Source organism: Aplidium turbinatum, chromosome 4 (genome assembly GCF_918807975.1).
Source record: "Aplidium turbinatum chromosome 4, kaAplTurb1.1, whole genome shotgun sequence".
In the NCBI taxonomy this organism is placed as follows: Eukaryota; Metazoa; Chordata; class Ascidiacea; order Aplousobranchia; family Polyclinidae; genus Aplidium; species Aplidium turbinatum.
In genome coordinates, this window is record NC_137475.1 from 36,687,432 (window position 1) to 36,705,711 (window position 18,280).

Genomic DNA, 18,280 nt, shown 5'->3' on the forward strand with positions numbered 1-18,280 from the left:
TCATTTGTGTTAATTGTATATATATTAGATATTCGAATAGGCGGACATATTGTTTTCTTTATTGTGGTGATATAGGAAAGTAGGAAACTATTTATACTGCTGTAATATTTGCCATCGAACAATCTAAAAAAAATTGAAAAATCAAAAAATTAGCTTGTTTTATGTGGGTGTATGTACGGCATAGCCTGTGGTATTATGGTATACAGATCACAATATCTTTATGTTGTATCGGTCGAGTGCGGCCGCTCTTTTTTGTGTTGTATATAATATTGAATGCGCAGAGATAAAATTTACTTCGAAACTTTGCTTCAAGTAATATGGTGACTTATGTATCCATTGATTTCGTCGGTGTAATGTTTGGTGAGCTTAGGAAAATACTGATTTTTTAACCATTGTACATTATTTATAATAACGTAGTTACCCAAATCTAATCACTAGGTATTGTTTGTATGTGCAATCTTTATGTAATAAAGTACATGTAAAAGTTGGGATATTGTTATCTGCGGATGAAGTTAGTTTAACTCGGAAGTGATTGAAATTAGCTTTGTTAGTGTTGAGGTATAGTTAGCCAGAGAACCAATAACCATGGCTAAGGCAATTACTACAAGTTTTCAAACTTTGAACTGCTGTCTCTAAGTCGTATATCTTTTCGACCCAGCTGCAATTTGTGATTCCAATATTCATATGTTTTGTTTGATATCGATACAACAAAAATTTAATAATTACTCATGATCAAAGGCAAACAATACCCTAGGCACTTGTGATACAGCCTACAAATAAATCAATCATTGCCTATAAGCTTTTGAAGCTTTGTTTCTTTCAAAAAATGTACCAAGCTATGATAGAATTTGACAGAACAATGGATTTTAAACAGTGGAGATGCTGTGTGTCGCGTAGATCCAATATCACATTTTCTTTGTTGCTCTCAGATGTATTTTTTACCCATTGTTGTACTCTTTTAGATTGTACCGTAACCATAGACAACAATAGGATTAGACCCATTCCTTGTTCTGTTTCATGAAGTTTGTGTAATGTGTAACCTCAGCTGCATTTGGTAGACTATTGCAGCAGTTGAAAAACAACAGCAATAGCAGAAAAAAATATTGCAGGCTTAGGCTTACGTTTGTATAGACATTTAAATAATTGTGCTTGATGTTTTCAATGACGTAGTCCAGGGCTTTTCTAACTTTTTTTACTCACAAACCACTCTCATCATTTTAGCTCACAGAACACTGAGTCACTAAGAAATTCTGAAGAGAAAGTTTGTCAAGAATCTAAATGGACTTGGGTTTTGCTCGTTGTAAACGAAACAGAACAAATAAAAAAAATAAAAATTCTTAAAAAAATATATAGCCTACGGTAATAAATTTTATTTACCGATTTTAATGAGAAGGATGAGCTTGCATTGCAGCGGAAACACTTTTAACGTCAAGCGTAGTCCTAATAGGTAATAAATTGATAGCTGAATGTGCATATCCGCTTCAGCATCCAATCTGCTTCTGTACTTTGTGTTTGTGGACACATGGGCCGGGCCTTCCGTAAAAATTCCGTTTCACATACTTAGGTAACTCAGTTGCAAAAAGCAATATTTTTTCAAAGCTTGTAAGATTAAGGTAGCCAATTGATTTTGCACTTTTATCTAAAACTACACGAACACTTTGAAGAAACTTATGGAACACAGTTTGAGAAACGCTGACGTAGCCTATTGAAATGAAAGTTGCAGTTTTCATCCATTTTTTTAACATTGCTGCTCACTGAATTGTGATGTAGGCTATGTAACAAAGATATGAGAAAAGCTTTACGAACTTGATTACTTGAATGAATCTTTTTTTTACCAAAATTGACATTAAATGGCTGGCATTGCACTAATTCATCAAGAAATCAATATAAAAATATTTACAAAATTGTTGCAAGACATGATTAAATGCAGCACCGTTAAATGCATCGCTGCACTCTGCATTTCAAACAGCTGATCAAAAATTTCTGCGTTTGCAAATAAGAAAATAGCCTAACAATAAAACAACAATGCCCTGAATCCCTCGTTTACAACTTCGTCAGTAGCTTGTAAGGCTTTTAGTAGCTTAGCATGCTATTAAAATGCACAATTTATGACAAGGTAGGATATCTTAGCAGGAATGCTGAGGCAATAGTCGCCCAGTGACTTAGCAATGTTGTGAAGAAACACAGAGGCCGCAAACTCAACAGTTTTTTTTTCAGTATCGTTAAAAACGGCAAAATAACAATTAGGCTATGTTTGTTTTATATAATTTGTCTAGAAATAGAACCAGGGCTATAAAAGTACGGGAGGGTGCATAATTAGACAGGCCAAACCAATAACATGAGTTTTTTTGCAAAAATTATCCGTATTGTATTTTTACTAGATTTGTATTTAATTAAAAACAGAATAAGGCTAAGACATGCATATTGCATATAAGTCGAAGTGAAATATTGTAGTCGATTGCACTACAGTAGCAGACTCACCCTAAGTGATGTTAAACCCGCGCAATTTATACTGAGAAAAGAATGTAGGCTAATTGAGGAAAACAGTAGCCTACAAAGGCGCTGATTTGATTGGAATATCAAGTAGGCTAATCCTTAATCAAATCAGACGTTTGTACCCTGTAGACAAAAATGTTAGTCTAAAAAAAGATCAGAACAATCCGTATTCTGAGACCACCACATATGTTTAGTTGGAAGGTCACTGTCACAACTCAGAAGCCCGGTCAGAAACACTGAATAACCGATAATTTTGTGAAACTTTCATTGACTTTGGCACCAGTGAGAAATGCGAAGATAATGCACCACAGCATATCATCACTGGGGTTGCAACATAAAGAGTGTGAAACAATAACAACATATATCGATGAACACAGCGCATCACAGTTCAATAGCCCAACTATCACTCATTCGTCAACGAAATGATAATTTGTTTTATTTTGTTACAACCTCTATAGCCTAGGGGAAAGTGGGGATGGTTCGGACACTTTTTTGAAATTTGGCCGTAAAAAATTTTTTAAACCTTTTTGAAACTTAAATTTTATGTCAACTTATAGCTAGGCCTATGTCTTTCTTGAAAAAAGGGTGCACAGCATAGATTTCTCAAAATGTGTTTTCTTATTAATTTTCCTAAAATGCTGACATCACTGAAATGTCCGAACCTACCCCAATGAGGGGTAGGTTCGGACAAGGTATGGGGCTCTGTCGGACAAACCAAAATATGGTTGAAAATAGTCTTGGATAACATGTATTGTACCAATAATATTTACAAAGAAATCCTGCAATTGTTTCATGTTGAAGGGAATAACAAAACATCAAAAAAATTACAGAAGGTCTATAATAGCCTGGGGATACCCCGGACACTTAGATACATTATGTCCGCAGTATCCCCATGGTCACATGTAGCAAACAATGGCGGATTTCTACTAGTACAAAATGCTCTGCTAGAAAACTCTTTTACTGTAAAGAACCTGCTATCTACAACGCATATACTACACTAAAGGTTGAAAGCTTTACTGCACAAACTTTTTTATAAAAGCTTACGACGTTCACTGAAAATATTACGTCTTTGAGAAAAAAATCTAAACTTCTAAATTTGAACAACTGAAGTTCTTAAAGCAGTCCTAACGCAGCTGGCAACTTTCACCAATGGTGAAAGTTGGCGTGCAAATGCGTGGCGAAGTGAAAATTGAACCGGAAGTTGCTTGTCCGGGGTATCCCCTTGTCCGAACCATTCCCACCTTCCCCTTATTAGCCGACACCTCTTTTGTTTTTCCAGATAGATTATTATTTTTCAGAAACCAATTAGGAGATAGACCTCCGGTTTGTTATTTGGCAGAGCCAATTGGTACAGCTACCTACGTCACTGCATTAATACGGTAAGCAGTAAAAACGCCAGTTGCCACTTGTGTTGCACTTGCAACAACAATATAATGCTGAGTGATACGTAAAGTATTTCTAAGAAAGTATAACTTACTAACAATAACTCGCTCACGTTTGGTTTTCACATTATCTTATAGTTAATGCCACGATCGAACGAAAATGGAAGATGCCATATTCGAGTTTCACTCTTGTTTGGGAGCATCAGTGGCGCATATTCATAGTTGGAAGTTCGATACCTGCTCAAGACAACACAGATATGTATCACCGATGATCCCAAACAAGAGTGAAACTCCAGTATGGCGTCTTCCATTTTCGTTGGATCACAGCCTTAATGACTTCACAAATCCCTACATCTCCTCAATCTATCTGATAGTTGTTTTACAAAAATAAATTTCGACCATCTCATAAATACAGCGCGGAAAAAAAGAAATCTGTCAATACTTTCTATAAACAAGTGCGATAGACTTAAATCTTCTCGGCTACTTTAAGGATTGTCTGATCTCCATTTTGTAAAGCTTTATTATATAGGCTAATTTGATGCATTTTGTGCCATTCAGTGCAACTTCTTTAAAATGAAAACTAGCTGTATTGTAGGTTGCAATGATTGATCACCTTGTCCACTTCAAAAGCTAAAACATTAAAAAATAAGACACATCGATTAAATTATTATTATTATTTGAGTTTATTTTTTCCGTTTATTGAGTTAATTTTTATTTCACCCCGCAGCTTCAACAAAATTACTGAACAAGAAAAGATAAATCGTGAACGACTTCAAGGTTACAGCTTGCAACGGAGACCAGTGACAAGATCACAAGTGGCCATGATATCAGCTGTCACCTTCAGTAAGTAAAAAAACAATAAAATAAAAGTGTATTATACAGGCCAAAATAGGCTGATAAGGAGTAGCCTACAGTGTCACCGTAACCAGTAGCGGATCTAGATAAAATAAATTATGAGGCCTCAGACTTTCAACGAAGCATACTTTTTGAAATAAAATGAACTCAATGCAACCGTTGGGGTCTAAAAAGCGAATGATAGGGTGGCCTAAAAGCTTGCTCCCCCCAAAACATGACAATTTTAACTTTGTTTTTGTTGCTGTTGCGCTGGGTTTCAGAACCTTGTAGCAAAACATTGTAAAGGAAAAACTGTAGAGGAAAAGGAAAATGATGTTCGCAATGTTTATTTTTTCATTTGCCTGTTCTATTGCGGCAAATAAACGTGTAAGGTAAGAATTTGCCTATGTTGACTCTGGCTATGTCGACAGTTTGCCTATATCGACACTTTTTTGTTGGTTCCGGCATTCCTATCTTTACGTACTTTCGTGTTCGCTTACATCGACTTTGATTATACGATCAGTTTGCCTATATCGACACCCTTTTTTATCTCTTAAGACTTAGAGTATTTTGTTTGTTCATAGTGTCAATTGTAGCTCTTTTTTTCATTTCGTAAAGTAACCAAGTATAACCTCATTTACGATAAAATGATGTTATCGTACTTACAGTAGGCCTATAAATGGGTCGTTCAATTCAATATTGCTAAAAGGATAAAAAGCAGCTGATGAAACGGTTTCGCGGAAATTGAGCAGGTCTGGACTGAAACCAATAAAACTGACGTGTTATATTGACGGTTGACCTATAAATATTTGATCAATACACCATAGGTGATAAAAGCTGTCATAAAAACAAAACAGAAAAAAATTAGATATTTTTTGCATGAAAGTAAATAATTAACGCTGTAGTGCTCCGTATTTGTACCTTCTGTGTGCATATTAAATGTAAATACAATTACGATTATTTTTCACGATCTTGTTTGAGTTGCTCTTGATTGGGTCATGTTTGCGTTGTTCTTTCCCGAAATGCAGGCGAAAACATAAAATTTAGCACCAGTGCTGAAGTAGACATTAAACTCTTACCAGGTTCTTAGCCTACATTGAACTAAAACTGGAATTTATGAGAACGAATTGCTGTAGGCTATATTGATTCGTCTGTAAGACTCTAGTCTATATCAACACATTTTTTCATCCCCAAAGGTGTCGATGACTCGATGTAGGCAAATTTTTAAGCACAAATACTAGGTTTCAATTACAATTTAGTCTACACATTTAGCTTTTATGTAAAACGAGGTTTATGGTCATATTAGCAGGAGCATTGCTACTGGAAAGTATTTAAAACAAGTTTTTCCGGAGCTTGCTATGTGAAGTAGTACATGTAAAAAGCAACCGAAACGAGATTATATTTTTTGTTAAAATTTTCTGAGAGGAAAATCTCCCACACCTCCTCTCAACGTTTATGTTTGTGCATTGTCCCTTTATCTTATCAATTATACTTTGTTGAAACTCTGGTCCTTCGCCAACCTTTTTCCAGATCCGCTACTCGGCTACTCGGCATTGTCGGCATGTTTATTTTTTTTCTTCTAGATAATCTGAGAGTTATTTACTCTTTGCTGGAATGATGAATGTAAAGTTTTTTCTTACATTGAAAGAGTTTAGTCCCATATCCAAACGCTTTCTTGTCTTATTTTTAAGAGTTATTAGCATAGCCGTACGAGACCAAACCATTTTGGGGGGGCAGAACGTAAATTTGCCCAAATCTGCACGCTTTTATAGAAATTGCCCAAATATAATGTATGCGGTGCATGATAATAGTGAAAAACTAACAGTTTTATAAATAGACTATGATCAGATAATTTCATATTTTTTTGTTGCCCAAATCTAAACGATACAGTTATGTAAACGGGAAAAAATGATGAATTTGTTCATTTTGGGGAAACTGCCTCACGCTAATTTGGGCAGTTGCATAAACAGACTTATCAGTTTCATCAGATAATTTCATGTTTTCAGCTGCCCAAATCAACAAGATGCATTTGTGAAAATTAATAAAATTAGCTATATAGCAAATTTTGCGTTTTGATTTGGGCAGTTTCACAAAAGTATTAGAGACATATTTTGGTGGCTGTCCAAATTGGCATGATGCAGTTGGTTAAATGCACTTCGTACTACAGTTTCATCACCATGCAATACAATACATCAATACGGGTGTGCCAAATGAAAATTTTGCGGCACATTTCTTGTGCAAATAAGAGGCTGTACTAATGTAGCCTACTTATAGTTTGATAGGTAAAAGATATTAATTTACAGTTTTTCTTAATTCATACAATTTTGTAGCTTTTCATATAGCAATTTTTGCCCTAATAATTGCAAGATTTTTCCCGAATTTGCGACGTTTTGAAACAACAGGGGGGGCGGCTGCCCCCCTGCCCCCCTGGCTCGTACAGCTATGGTTATTAGGGACCCACTAATGGAATTCGGGGAGACCAAAATGGTTCTCACGCACGCCCCTGACCGTTTCTATCAAAATCAAAACTTAAACCAATGACTAACTTTCCAAACATGCTTTGTGTGTCCGAGAATAAGATTCCCATAAAAAAAACAATCATTTGATTAGCAAAACATTTGAGAAACATGAATATCTGAAAAAGTAATAACAACACATTAAATGAAGCGCCACAGCCGATCAACATAACAATTTGTTTATTTTTCACTTAGCTTAGCCTACATAAAGTTATTTTTACAAATTTTTTTTCACTTTTAAACTTTGTTTTGTAATGCGGCTGTAGCCTATCAAATCTTCCTCTTAGTTGACTACTTCATTTCAGCTTTAAGCACGTTTCGTGATTCGTTTTTCTTTCTTCTATTTTTTGTAGCCAAGTCAGTAGGCCTGCTGTGCTTTGTTACGTGAAAATATTGGGATATAGGCTACATAGCCTACGATGTAGGTTTGGTGGCCGTGCTTAATTTACTTTCATCTACACAACCTCTAAATCTTCATCGCATACACGTCCTAAACTTTTATGGTTTTGCCATCTTTTCCTTTTGCTGGTTTTTTTCCTGAAGCCTACTTTATTTTTTAACCTCATCATTTATTGTAGCAGCCTATTCCGACAAAAAAAAATAAATTAAATACAGTAGGCTATGTCAATGCCGAATCATACGGACAAGCGTAAAACCATCATGACATTTGTGTAGAGGCGAATGCGTCTTGGACTTTAGTTGCAAATACGCAGCAGTGATGTACGCGCATACAAAAACTATTGACGCCGTCAGCATAAACGCAAACGTTCGAAAAACCATACGCCGCATGCGTCAACGTTACTTGTAAAAAAAAGGTGGCGGCGTCAGCGCATACAACTAGCGTAAACTTAATTTGTTTGCTAGATGCCAAACATTCACACGGTATGAATCACTCGAAACAAACAAGTTTTATTTTGAATTTCCACGAAGAAACACAAGCATCTGAAAGTGTTCATCTGACATTTTGCTGCGTTTTGGTTTCAATATGTCTTTGCCCATTGAAAACATTTTTTCATCTGCAGCGCTGGAAGGTATTGGCGAGTTGTAGCGAAAAAAATACATTAAAAAGTATGCGTTGAGGCTATGCGCTAAAAAACAGCGAAAACTTTACGGCGTAGCCTCAAGTGACAACTATCCAAAAAAATGTGGCCCTAAGCGTTAGCGTAAATAAAAAGTCTACGCCGCAAGTCTACGGCGTAGAATTTGCGGCGTATACGTACATCTCTGCAAATACGAACTAACTTTCAATGTTTTGTTTGTCGGAAAAACGTTTAGCCTACATCAGATTTTCTTTTCATGAACTGTCCAATTTCACGAACAAAAGTTTTTCCCACAATTGGAATGGACAAGCAAGGCTTGTTAAAATCATTTTCGGTCGTTTCTTGCTGGTTGGAATTTGTAAACTGTTTGTACCGGGTGTTTGTATCATGTAAAATATATTCTTATAGCCTACTGCTAAACTCTGTTGTGTTGCTGTGATTTGCCTGACTGTGATACAAAACGCGAATTCTCTCTCGAAGTTATATATGGATAAATAGCCTAGGCCAGCGGTTCCCAAACTTTTTTGCTGACAGCGCACTTCGAAAAGTTATCAACACTCGCGCAGTGTCTTTAATGAATTCAGAATTTTTGCAAATTTCAAGTTAGGGGAGACTGGGGTTAGTTGAAAAGTTTTTTTTTTTAAGTAAGTTTTTTTAAGTTAAATTTAAAACAGTTGGTGCATAGCCTGACAACTTGAAGCGGCTTAAATTATCACCTATGGTGTCCCCTATCATACAACTAAAAATAAGTATTCAGTTAATTTAACTTTTAATGCAAATTTAAAATAAACAAACATACAATTGATTTTCCAACTAACCCCATGCCTGGAGTTAGTTGGAAAATGCCTGGGGTTAGTTGAAAAACGTCAGTTTTTACTGCACACTTATTAACTGGATACTCCTTTTTCAACCAACAAACATTTACATGCTGGGGTTGTAAGCAAATATGTTTGTTTGCTTTGAAATCAAAATGCAATGAATATACTGTTACATACTGAATATACAAATACTGTTATCAAAACATTTTCCAACTAGCCCCACCCACCATTTTCCAACTAGCCCCATTAGCGCATGACAAACTATTTTCCTGAAATTTTCAAGCATGGTGCGTTTGACTAAAATTTGTTTATTTCGTAGTGTTGTAGAACACCTACAGCTGGCACACACCAAAAAACTTCTGCCTATCTTTAACGACATCGACGCAAAAGATCTTTCTTAAAACGCCAAAAATTTTACTTCGAAAGCAAGAAAATACAAAATTGTCAGCCAAACAGGCATAACTGGACTCAACAAATCGAACCTAACATGGATTAGGCCTATGTGTTTTTATAAATTACATCACATGGTGGCAGTAAATATTTTAAAAAGTTATCGAGAGTTAAAAGAAAAATAATTTTTCAACTAACCCCGCCTTCCAACTAACCCCGGTCTCCCCTATATTAAAAATGATTTTATGAAACTATGTTTGTTCAAAATGCAAAGTATTGAAAGCATTTAATTAATTAATTAACTCTTGACTTGACTGATAGTAGACAGACTTAATTATTTGTCAAATTAAAAACACGGGAAGCAGCTGACTCGATGACTAATATAGTCTTTCGCTGCTTCATGTCTGTTGTTGAATATATTTGTACCGGTTTATATTTGTACCGTATACTATTTTTCGCAACAGACAAAATAAAAGGTTTTTCTCGCTCTCTCTCTCTCTCTCTGCAGAACACCATTTGCTGTTCGAAAAAATATTATTTGCTTTGCACAATTGGCCAAAATAAAAACATCTGATTTTAACTAAGCAAACCTAGGCTACCATTGTGACGTTGACAATGACATTAATTGTTTTGAAGTTCTGTATTAGCTTAAATAAAAAGTAAGCAAAGAAAGAAAGAAAAAATATACATGTTTGTTGTTTCAAGCACAAGAATTGTGCGTTAAACTTACAAATACAGTAGTAAGCTAGGTGTGTGCATATTGGTCGTTTGTCAGTTTCTGCCCGAATACCAAAGTTATGCTCCTCAAAATGAACCCAAATATCACACTAAAATAAATAATAATTGTGATTGTTGTAATTATTAAGCTATGCCTTAATGTAACTTCAATTTTGTTGAACTTTTTTTTGGTGTTTCACAATTTTTTTTTTTAATTACCGTACATAAGTGTTCTCGAGTTGAAAAAATCTTGAAAAACATTGCAATAGAGCAGGGTTACTCAACCAGTGGCGTAGCTAGGGGGGGGGGGGGGCGGACCGCCCCGGGCGGCACGTCTGGGGGCGGCACTTTCAGACAGGACGTTTTTTTTTTTGATAATGTAAAAGTACACGAAAAATAAAAGCAAACAGAATGGCAACGTTCAAAACATAGAATAATTCCATTGATGTGCAGATGCACGATTTTCTAATTGAGAGAAAGAGGCTGCAGCAATTTGTTACTGCTGCTGGTGGATTCACCAAGGCAAAGTTGGAAGATCCTCTCCGAATTCTGCAATTTATTCAAACGTATTCGCTTGCTGATTGTCTTCCTACTGTTGTTGTCTTGTTGCGTGTCTTTCTCACTTGCGCCATAAGTGTAGCAAGCTGTGAACGATCATTTTCTAAGCTGAAGTTGATCAAGAAATATCTCAGAGAAAGCATGTGCCAGTTTAGACTGACTGATTTATCAATACTCTCCATTGAGCGTGATCTTGCAGATTCGATTAATTTTGATTCGGTAATTGACGACTTTGCAGCATCGCAAGAGCAGAAAAATTAACTTTTGAAGTGACTCATTGACAACCTCACTTATGTTACAGAAACTGCTTTAAAATGTAAAACAACTACATTTGCAACATACTATTTGACTCTTTAAATAAGCTACTCCACAGTAATAACTATTAACCAACGTTTGCGATTACAAAATATTTTACCAGAAACATTGACCAAAGGATATAGAATGAATTAATTTTAATATGAAGTTTACTGTAATCGCACATTATGTTTTTAAAGTTGTCCATTGGTAGTCTAATTGATGATGGAATGTTGCCAACAATTTAGGTAAAATCGATTTAGGCTACTTTAGTAATTCAATAAAATATAAAGCTGATTTTGATTATAATTTTGATGTTGCCATTGGTAATTGGGTAGCCTATCACTAATGTTAGCTGATAATATTTCTTGATTTTCAGTGAAATAGGGAGTTACCTTGTTTTTACACATCGTTGCTGAATACTGATTAACCATAGTAATCTACTGCTGCTTCACTATACAGTACAAACATTTCAGTAAATGATTTTACCGTATAGCGCTATAAGGCAGTGTCTATGGAATCTACAGACGCTTCATGTTTGAAATCGATTTCACACGATCCACGCTTGACCCACACAAAAACAAGTCAGAAAATTATTGAATTCTACTTACGCGAAACTATAGCCTAATCCTATCGCTGTGTAAGTTAGACTGGTTTTGCAGAGCTCCGCAGTGCATTCTTTCAGATTTAGATTTTTTATTAATTGCTGTAACAATATACTAACTAGTAGCCTATCTACTGTACTATTGTTACTGATGCCATGCCGCACTGGATTTCACTTCTGGCCACATAAACCGGCCTTGTATCCTGAGTTATATATTTTAAATACAGAGAGAGGGGGAGCGCAACACTAGGCTATGTTTATTAACTGTTGCAATAAATAACTTTGCCACCGTCACTAGAATGTGGCTGTAAGATTGCGAAAAGTGAAAACATTGCGCAGTAGCATGGCAAAAGTCTACTTAAAGATGATTTTGCTGCATTTGCAACCTTGTAATTTGTGCGCTTGCTCATTTTGTATTCGTTTTACAGTTGATAGGAATAAGCTTCTATATGATTCTATCCATATTTTATTTTAAAGTATTGTAAGTAGGCCTATATAAAAATTAATAGAAAAATTATAAAACTTACGCTGCGAATATAAGTAAAGAAAGTTCAATGAGCAAAAGAAGAAAACGTCTATATCATTACATTGGTAAGCAACTATTCATATTACACTATATTACAAGGTCTAGTAAAAATAAATTAAATGAATTTTCTGCCGTTATGTTTTTAATAGGCTACGTTACAAAATTCCTACTAGCCTTTATTAAGCAGAGGCGGAAACATGCTCTTCAAATTTGGGTAGCCTTGTAAAAGGTTACAAATTGATTATTTTAATTTAGCAGCAGTTTTTGTGCTTTTGCGTTCAGTATTTCTAAATTATAATGGTAGGCCTACGTTCGTTTGACTTTACACCACAAATTGAGAAAAGCACGCTGCGTATTGCAGTGCTGATAAAAAAACGCATTTCATTTTCACATGCTTTTTCTTGAAGGGGCAGCAAAACCTGAATCCGCCCCGGGCGGCACATTCCCTAGCTACCCCACTGTAGGCTACTCAACTAATGTTAATAAAGGTCCAGTGTGACAAATTGAATGCTTTTAATAGGGGAAGGTGGGGTTAGTTGAGTCATGTTTCAGATTTTTCCTTATATTTTTTTACCTATTGTAGATACACCTATGAAACTCTAAGTGAAACAAAGGTAATGAAGTATGCTTGCTACTACCCATTTATCAAAATGCTATTTCATGTTTAATTGCCATTTTTATTACCTCAAACATAGAGCACCGTTTGACTCAACCAACCTCGCAGGTAGGGTTAGTTGAGTCAGTGGGTGGGGTTAGTTGAGGCGCAATGGCATTCATGAGATGCATAACTTTTTGGGTCTATATTGGGCACCGCCCCCATCTGGCACCTCTGATCTATACCATCAATGAACGTTTATTGTATTCAGGAGTGGGGAATAACCGACTTTGTACTGTGGGCCGTAAAAGTTATTACCAATACCAGGCGGGCCCCATGGCCCCAAATTCGCCCGTTTCCATCACAGTCTTTCCCTGAAAAAAGAGTCTTCACTGCAACCAGACCCAAAGTTTCCTAGGTTATTTTACCCGACTTTATGTCGTTAGTAGTAGACATTTTTGTTTTAAAATTTAGAACATTAGTACTCCTTTCGCGTTTATATGCAAACACCAGAGTAAAAAAAAGGCATAGTGATAGTCAAGATCCAACAGTATAGATATTTTAATAACCCAAAAAAAAAAATCCCTTCAAAGAAATACCTATGTAGGCTATGTATGTAAGTAAACCTGAAATAAATTACTTCCTTGACAGCGTACGCGTTGGTGTGACGTCACGCCGTTCACGCTTTTGTCTAACCACAGCATCATCTGAAGTGCAATTTAGTAAAGCTTCCTTTTGCAACTTTCTGGTTTAAATTAACCGTTATTGCCCGCTCAAATCGGCCGAAAAATGTGCTCACGATCTAGCCGAACTACACTTTGTCATTTCCTGATTCAAATCAACCGTTATGAATATGTGTTACCTTTGATATAGCGTCATCAGCCGAAAAATGTGCTCGCAATCTAGCGTCACCACTTTGTCACTTCCTGGTTCAAATCAACCGCCCGCTCAAATCGGCCGAAAATTGTGCTCCCAATCTAGCGTCACTAGTTAGCGTCACTACATTCAAGGCTTGTATTTGACATTTACTTACTACTGTCGTTTCTCTAAGAAAATAAAAATAGGTCTTTACCGCAACCAGGCCCTAATTTCTCTCGATTTCGCCCTACTTCATGCCATTTCTCTAAAAAAAAGTCTTCATACCGCCTAGACCCAAATTACACACATTCTATCGAAATTAGTGACGTGAAATGTAATACTTTTCATGCTTTTCCTGCGAGCCACATTGTATTGCTTCGCGAACCAAATTTGGCAAAATTGAAAGTATTTCCATTGGAGACACATAAGTGCTGAATTCCGAGCAGAAGTTACGCTGGAACAAGCTTGATGTGTAGCACTAATGTTGGGTGTTTCGAAGATTGCGGACAACTGATCCGTGTGTTCATTGATTTCTGAAGCACAGTTTTCAGCTTGAATCCCAACACGTAACTCTAAAGGCAGTGTTGTACGTTGACGCTGAGGCTAGCGCCGTCAATTTATTTTTCAGTTGACGGAAGTGATAGCGCCGTCAACTATTTTGCCGATTTTAAGCGTCAAGCGCTAAGCGTCATTTTTTGTTTTCATGGAAAATCTCGTTTCACAATAAGAGTTTCACAATATATTCTGGCCAGCGCGACTCATCCGAATTACCGGCTTTGGCGTTGGTTGGAATGGCTCCCTGGAATACACACGGAAGAAGTTCGCCAAATCAGAGAAAGAAAGCAAAAAATCCATGAATGGCATCGCGGACGTTGAATATACTTTATTTCAAGAGCTCTATGCCCCTGAAAAGAGCGATGTTGGTGCAGTGGACCTCGTTAAAAGATTTATACATGCTAAACTATCACACTATCACAGCACGCTTGGAACAGTGATACCTTTCCGACTAAACGTTTTCAACTTGTTTTTGAAATACAACACACCAATACTAACCAGCGCTGCTGTGGAACGCATGTTTTCACTTGGAAAGGACAATATGCGCAGGGGCGCCTGAAGTGGGGGGGGGGGAGCGGATGCCCCCCTGCCCTCAAATTTCTGTGGATGGGGAGGGAAGAGGGAGCAATGGTGCCCTTTTAAGGTCATGTAAGCTACTGCACACTTTGCAATATAACAATTTATGCTATTCGCTTTTAGCCTAATTATAATGTTCTATTTTTGCCTCAAAATAATATTCACGACACAAAATTCTCCATCACAGTAAGTTATAACTTATTACATCATTATAAAATAGCATGATGCGCTTCCGTGCCATTGTTGTTTGTATAGCGGACACTTGTATCATTACTCGATAATGAGCTGATAGATGAGCATTATCGCTATATCTTATCTTAAAACTTAAAAACAAATTGGCCTTTCAGCAACAAAACTGCCCTTTTTTCATACTCTTGCCCCTCCAGTCAAAAATCACTCCGGCGCCCCTGAATATGCGTCCCAAACGCAGCAGATTGTCAGACAAACGTTTTGAAATGCTTGTTTTTCTGCAAGGAAATAACTAATAGGCTGAGCAGCTAATTACAATACAGTTTCAAAACATAATATCTGCTCTTTATTTATAGCTATTGTTAGCCTGAACTTGGTTGAAATATTTCCGTTTTATGAGATGCTGGCAAAAAATAGCGCTAGAAATTAGCGCTGACGCTGACGCCGTCAATTTCTTCAAGAGCTTACGCAGTCCTTTACGCCGTAAAGTTTTTAGGCAATTCGCGCTGACGCTGACGCCGTCAAATTATTTCAATGACGCGTACAACACTGTCTAATAAAGGTCGGTTGGTCATTTCTGATGGAGCAAAATCTATGTCAGTGAAAATGTCTCTGTACACAGGATATATCCCTGTTGTCTCAAAACCGGCAGGAATATTTTTGTGGGAAAAAGCATTTTCATAGGCTTGGTTTATAATGCCAGACACATCATAGTACTATACAAACCTTTCCACGATTATTTATTTGCCAGGAACTCAATGCTCTGTTGTAGTAGGCCTTAAACGGGCCATACACAGCCTTGTCCAAAGGCTGTAATTAATGAGATGTGTGAGGGTGTAAAACTAAACAGAAAAGTAGGTCTAATGAATAATTTTAATCAAATAATAGCTCATTTTGTCCAAGTAACTGATTTAATAATGCACGTTTAGCAATTCAAATTTAGCAATTCATTTCAGCAGCCTGCAACTTGAGGTAGGGTTAATTGAGTCACTGCCTCAACTAGCCCTGCAGCTATTGACTCAACCAACCCCAATCCTTCCTCGTGACAATTATTGAACATATTATCTATACGTAAAGCTTTATCGGTCTTACACAAATGTACTGTGCTTAAGATAGCTATAAACTATATGAAACTTTGACGCTGTCTTCGCTTACGCCTAGCATAGCTTCAGCATCCCAATCAACTTTGAGCTGAAAATATATACTTTTCAGTCCAAAAAATGGCATTTTGCTGACTGTATAACCTGTATAACTCGCATCCGCATGGCTGCTAAAGTAAGATGGACGCAGTTACCCATAATGCTTATTGTTTCTAGCAATTAATCTTCACGAAGTCAATCTTGGTTAGTCAGAAAACAATGGTGACTCAACTAACCCACTGACTCAACTAACCCCACCTTCCCCCTAGTCCGGTGAATAAATTATTTCATACGCAACCACCACGAAAGTTAAAGTATCAATGATAGTAAAGAACCATTCTTTTAGGTAAAATGTAACTCCTCTAGGATTTTTGACAAAGTGTTGTGCGGGCTCGCCCCCAGCTGCTAGGATAATCTCACAAGAAAATGCTTTCTCCCAGTAGAAATCTGTTTAAAGAGGCCCAGAAACTTGGCAATGAGGTTATTCTTCCAAAAGCCCGAGGTCCACTATCAACACTCAGAAGGTCCGTATTCGGACCGCGGTCCGCCAGTTGAGTAGCCCGGCAATAGAGTATAGATAGACGAGAACGCAACACTTTATATGCAAGAGAGAACCACAAAAAACGCAACAAATTTCACACGCTTTTATGGCCCTCCTGGCAAAGTCTCACGGCCTACCAGGGCGCCTCGGCGCCCAATTTTAAAACTGCTGGCCTAGGCCAATGCCAGAACAAAAGTTACAATTGTCAGAGGATCAGTTTTACGACATTCTCTTTCGTCGAAACAAATATACGAACAACTAAATATTCGTCGTTTAAATTAAACAATAAATTCGAATAATAGTTTTGTATTCTGTAATAAAAGTATCACATTTATTTATTTTTTAAAAGTAGTTTACTCTCACTGCAAGTAGTTTACTCCCATTTACTATTCTCGCAATAGACGAAATAAAAGTTTTCTCTTTCTGTGCTAAACGTTGTTTATTTCATGTGTAGGCTAAATTTCAGCAACAGCGTTTTTTCTCAGTTTTAATGTCGTCGCTTTATCGTGCAGTAATTATATGCACAAGCAACTCGTGACGATTAATAAACTTTAGAAAAAACTGTGTCCTCTTTTTTGGGGATCAAAATATGGTAACTTCAAACTACTCCAGAGTTTATAAAAATAAATCCAAATTTTAAACAATTAATTCAGAATTTTCAAAACGCTCTGGCAACTCTGGATTCCTCCCCATTTACTGTTACCAGTTAAACTTCTGTTTTTTGTTTAAAATTGTTGAGCTAAATAGAAAATAAATAACATTGTAGCTGAATCTCTGATTCCCTCAGCCGAGTTAAATTTTTCTTTATTAAACGGCCACAAGTGTAGAAAATTATATAATACATTTCTGACATTCCTAGTTTAAGTGGGGCCGCACTTGCAGATTGCTGTCCTCCACCCAGTGGAGTGGTGATAGCTCTGGTACAGCACTCGAAAGGGCGCTGGATCGACGCTGCTCAAAAGCATGCGGCTGTGTCTTTGGTAGGACACTTGAAGGAATGCCTGAAGGTGGATATGAAGATTGGCTTTCTTCCTTTCTCATCCACTTAATCTAAATCTTCAACCACTGGGTGTAAGACCAGCTCAGTGGCCGAGTGGTTTCGCCTTCGGCTCTGGTGTTGGTAGATCTGAGATCGATTCCAGGTCGGGTCAAACCGAAGACTTTAAAAACGGTACCGATTGTGTTCTATCCTGCATAGCGCAGTGAGAATGAGTCGGGTGATAATGTGACAACATCGTAAACCTGATATAAATTAAAAATGAGCCCTGTCGCTAAAAGACCTTAGCTGTTGTAGAGCGACAATAAATAAAACCATAACATTATTATTACTGGGTGTAAGCCTGGATGCAACAACTCATACTGTTTCCATATCTTCTGCCATACAGTCTCGCCATCTTTGTTTCAGTCTTTTCCCACTTTTAATTGTCTCATTCTTCTAACATATTCTTTGCTTCTTAGTACAGTATGTGATCCAACCATTAAGACATATATATCTCTAGCCTAATGAACACCAATTGAGTTAAAACATTGGAGCTGGTATACAAGTCCCCCCCCTTGGTAACTCATGACAAAGAGGAATTGACCAAAATATGTGGATTGAAGTGTGTGAACAGTAAAGTAAAGGTAAAGTAGTTTCACCCTATTGCGTATGT

General features: G+C 36.9%; 1 protein-coding gene across 4 annotated transcripts in view; it reads left to right on the plus strand.

Annotated features, from left to right (window-relative positions):
- The first annotated feature begins 3,769 nt into the window (after positions 1-3,769).
- The window catches only part of LOC145769332 (uncharacterized), a 38,696-nt gene continuing 24,185 nt past the window's right edge, over positions 3,770-18,280 (plus strand). For 3 of the 4 annotated variants that reach the window (XM_082580934.1, XM_082580936.1, XM_082580938.1), the window contains exons 1-2: positions 3,777-3,875; positions 4,606-4,721. The gene's annotated coding sequence lies outside the window, so the exon portion shown is untranslated. Of the gene's footprint in view, positions 3,876-4,605; positions 4,722-18,280 lie in introns of all 4 variants that reach the window. The other variant, XM_082580941.1, reaches the window with a different exon arrangement.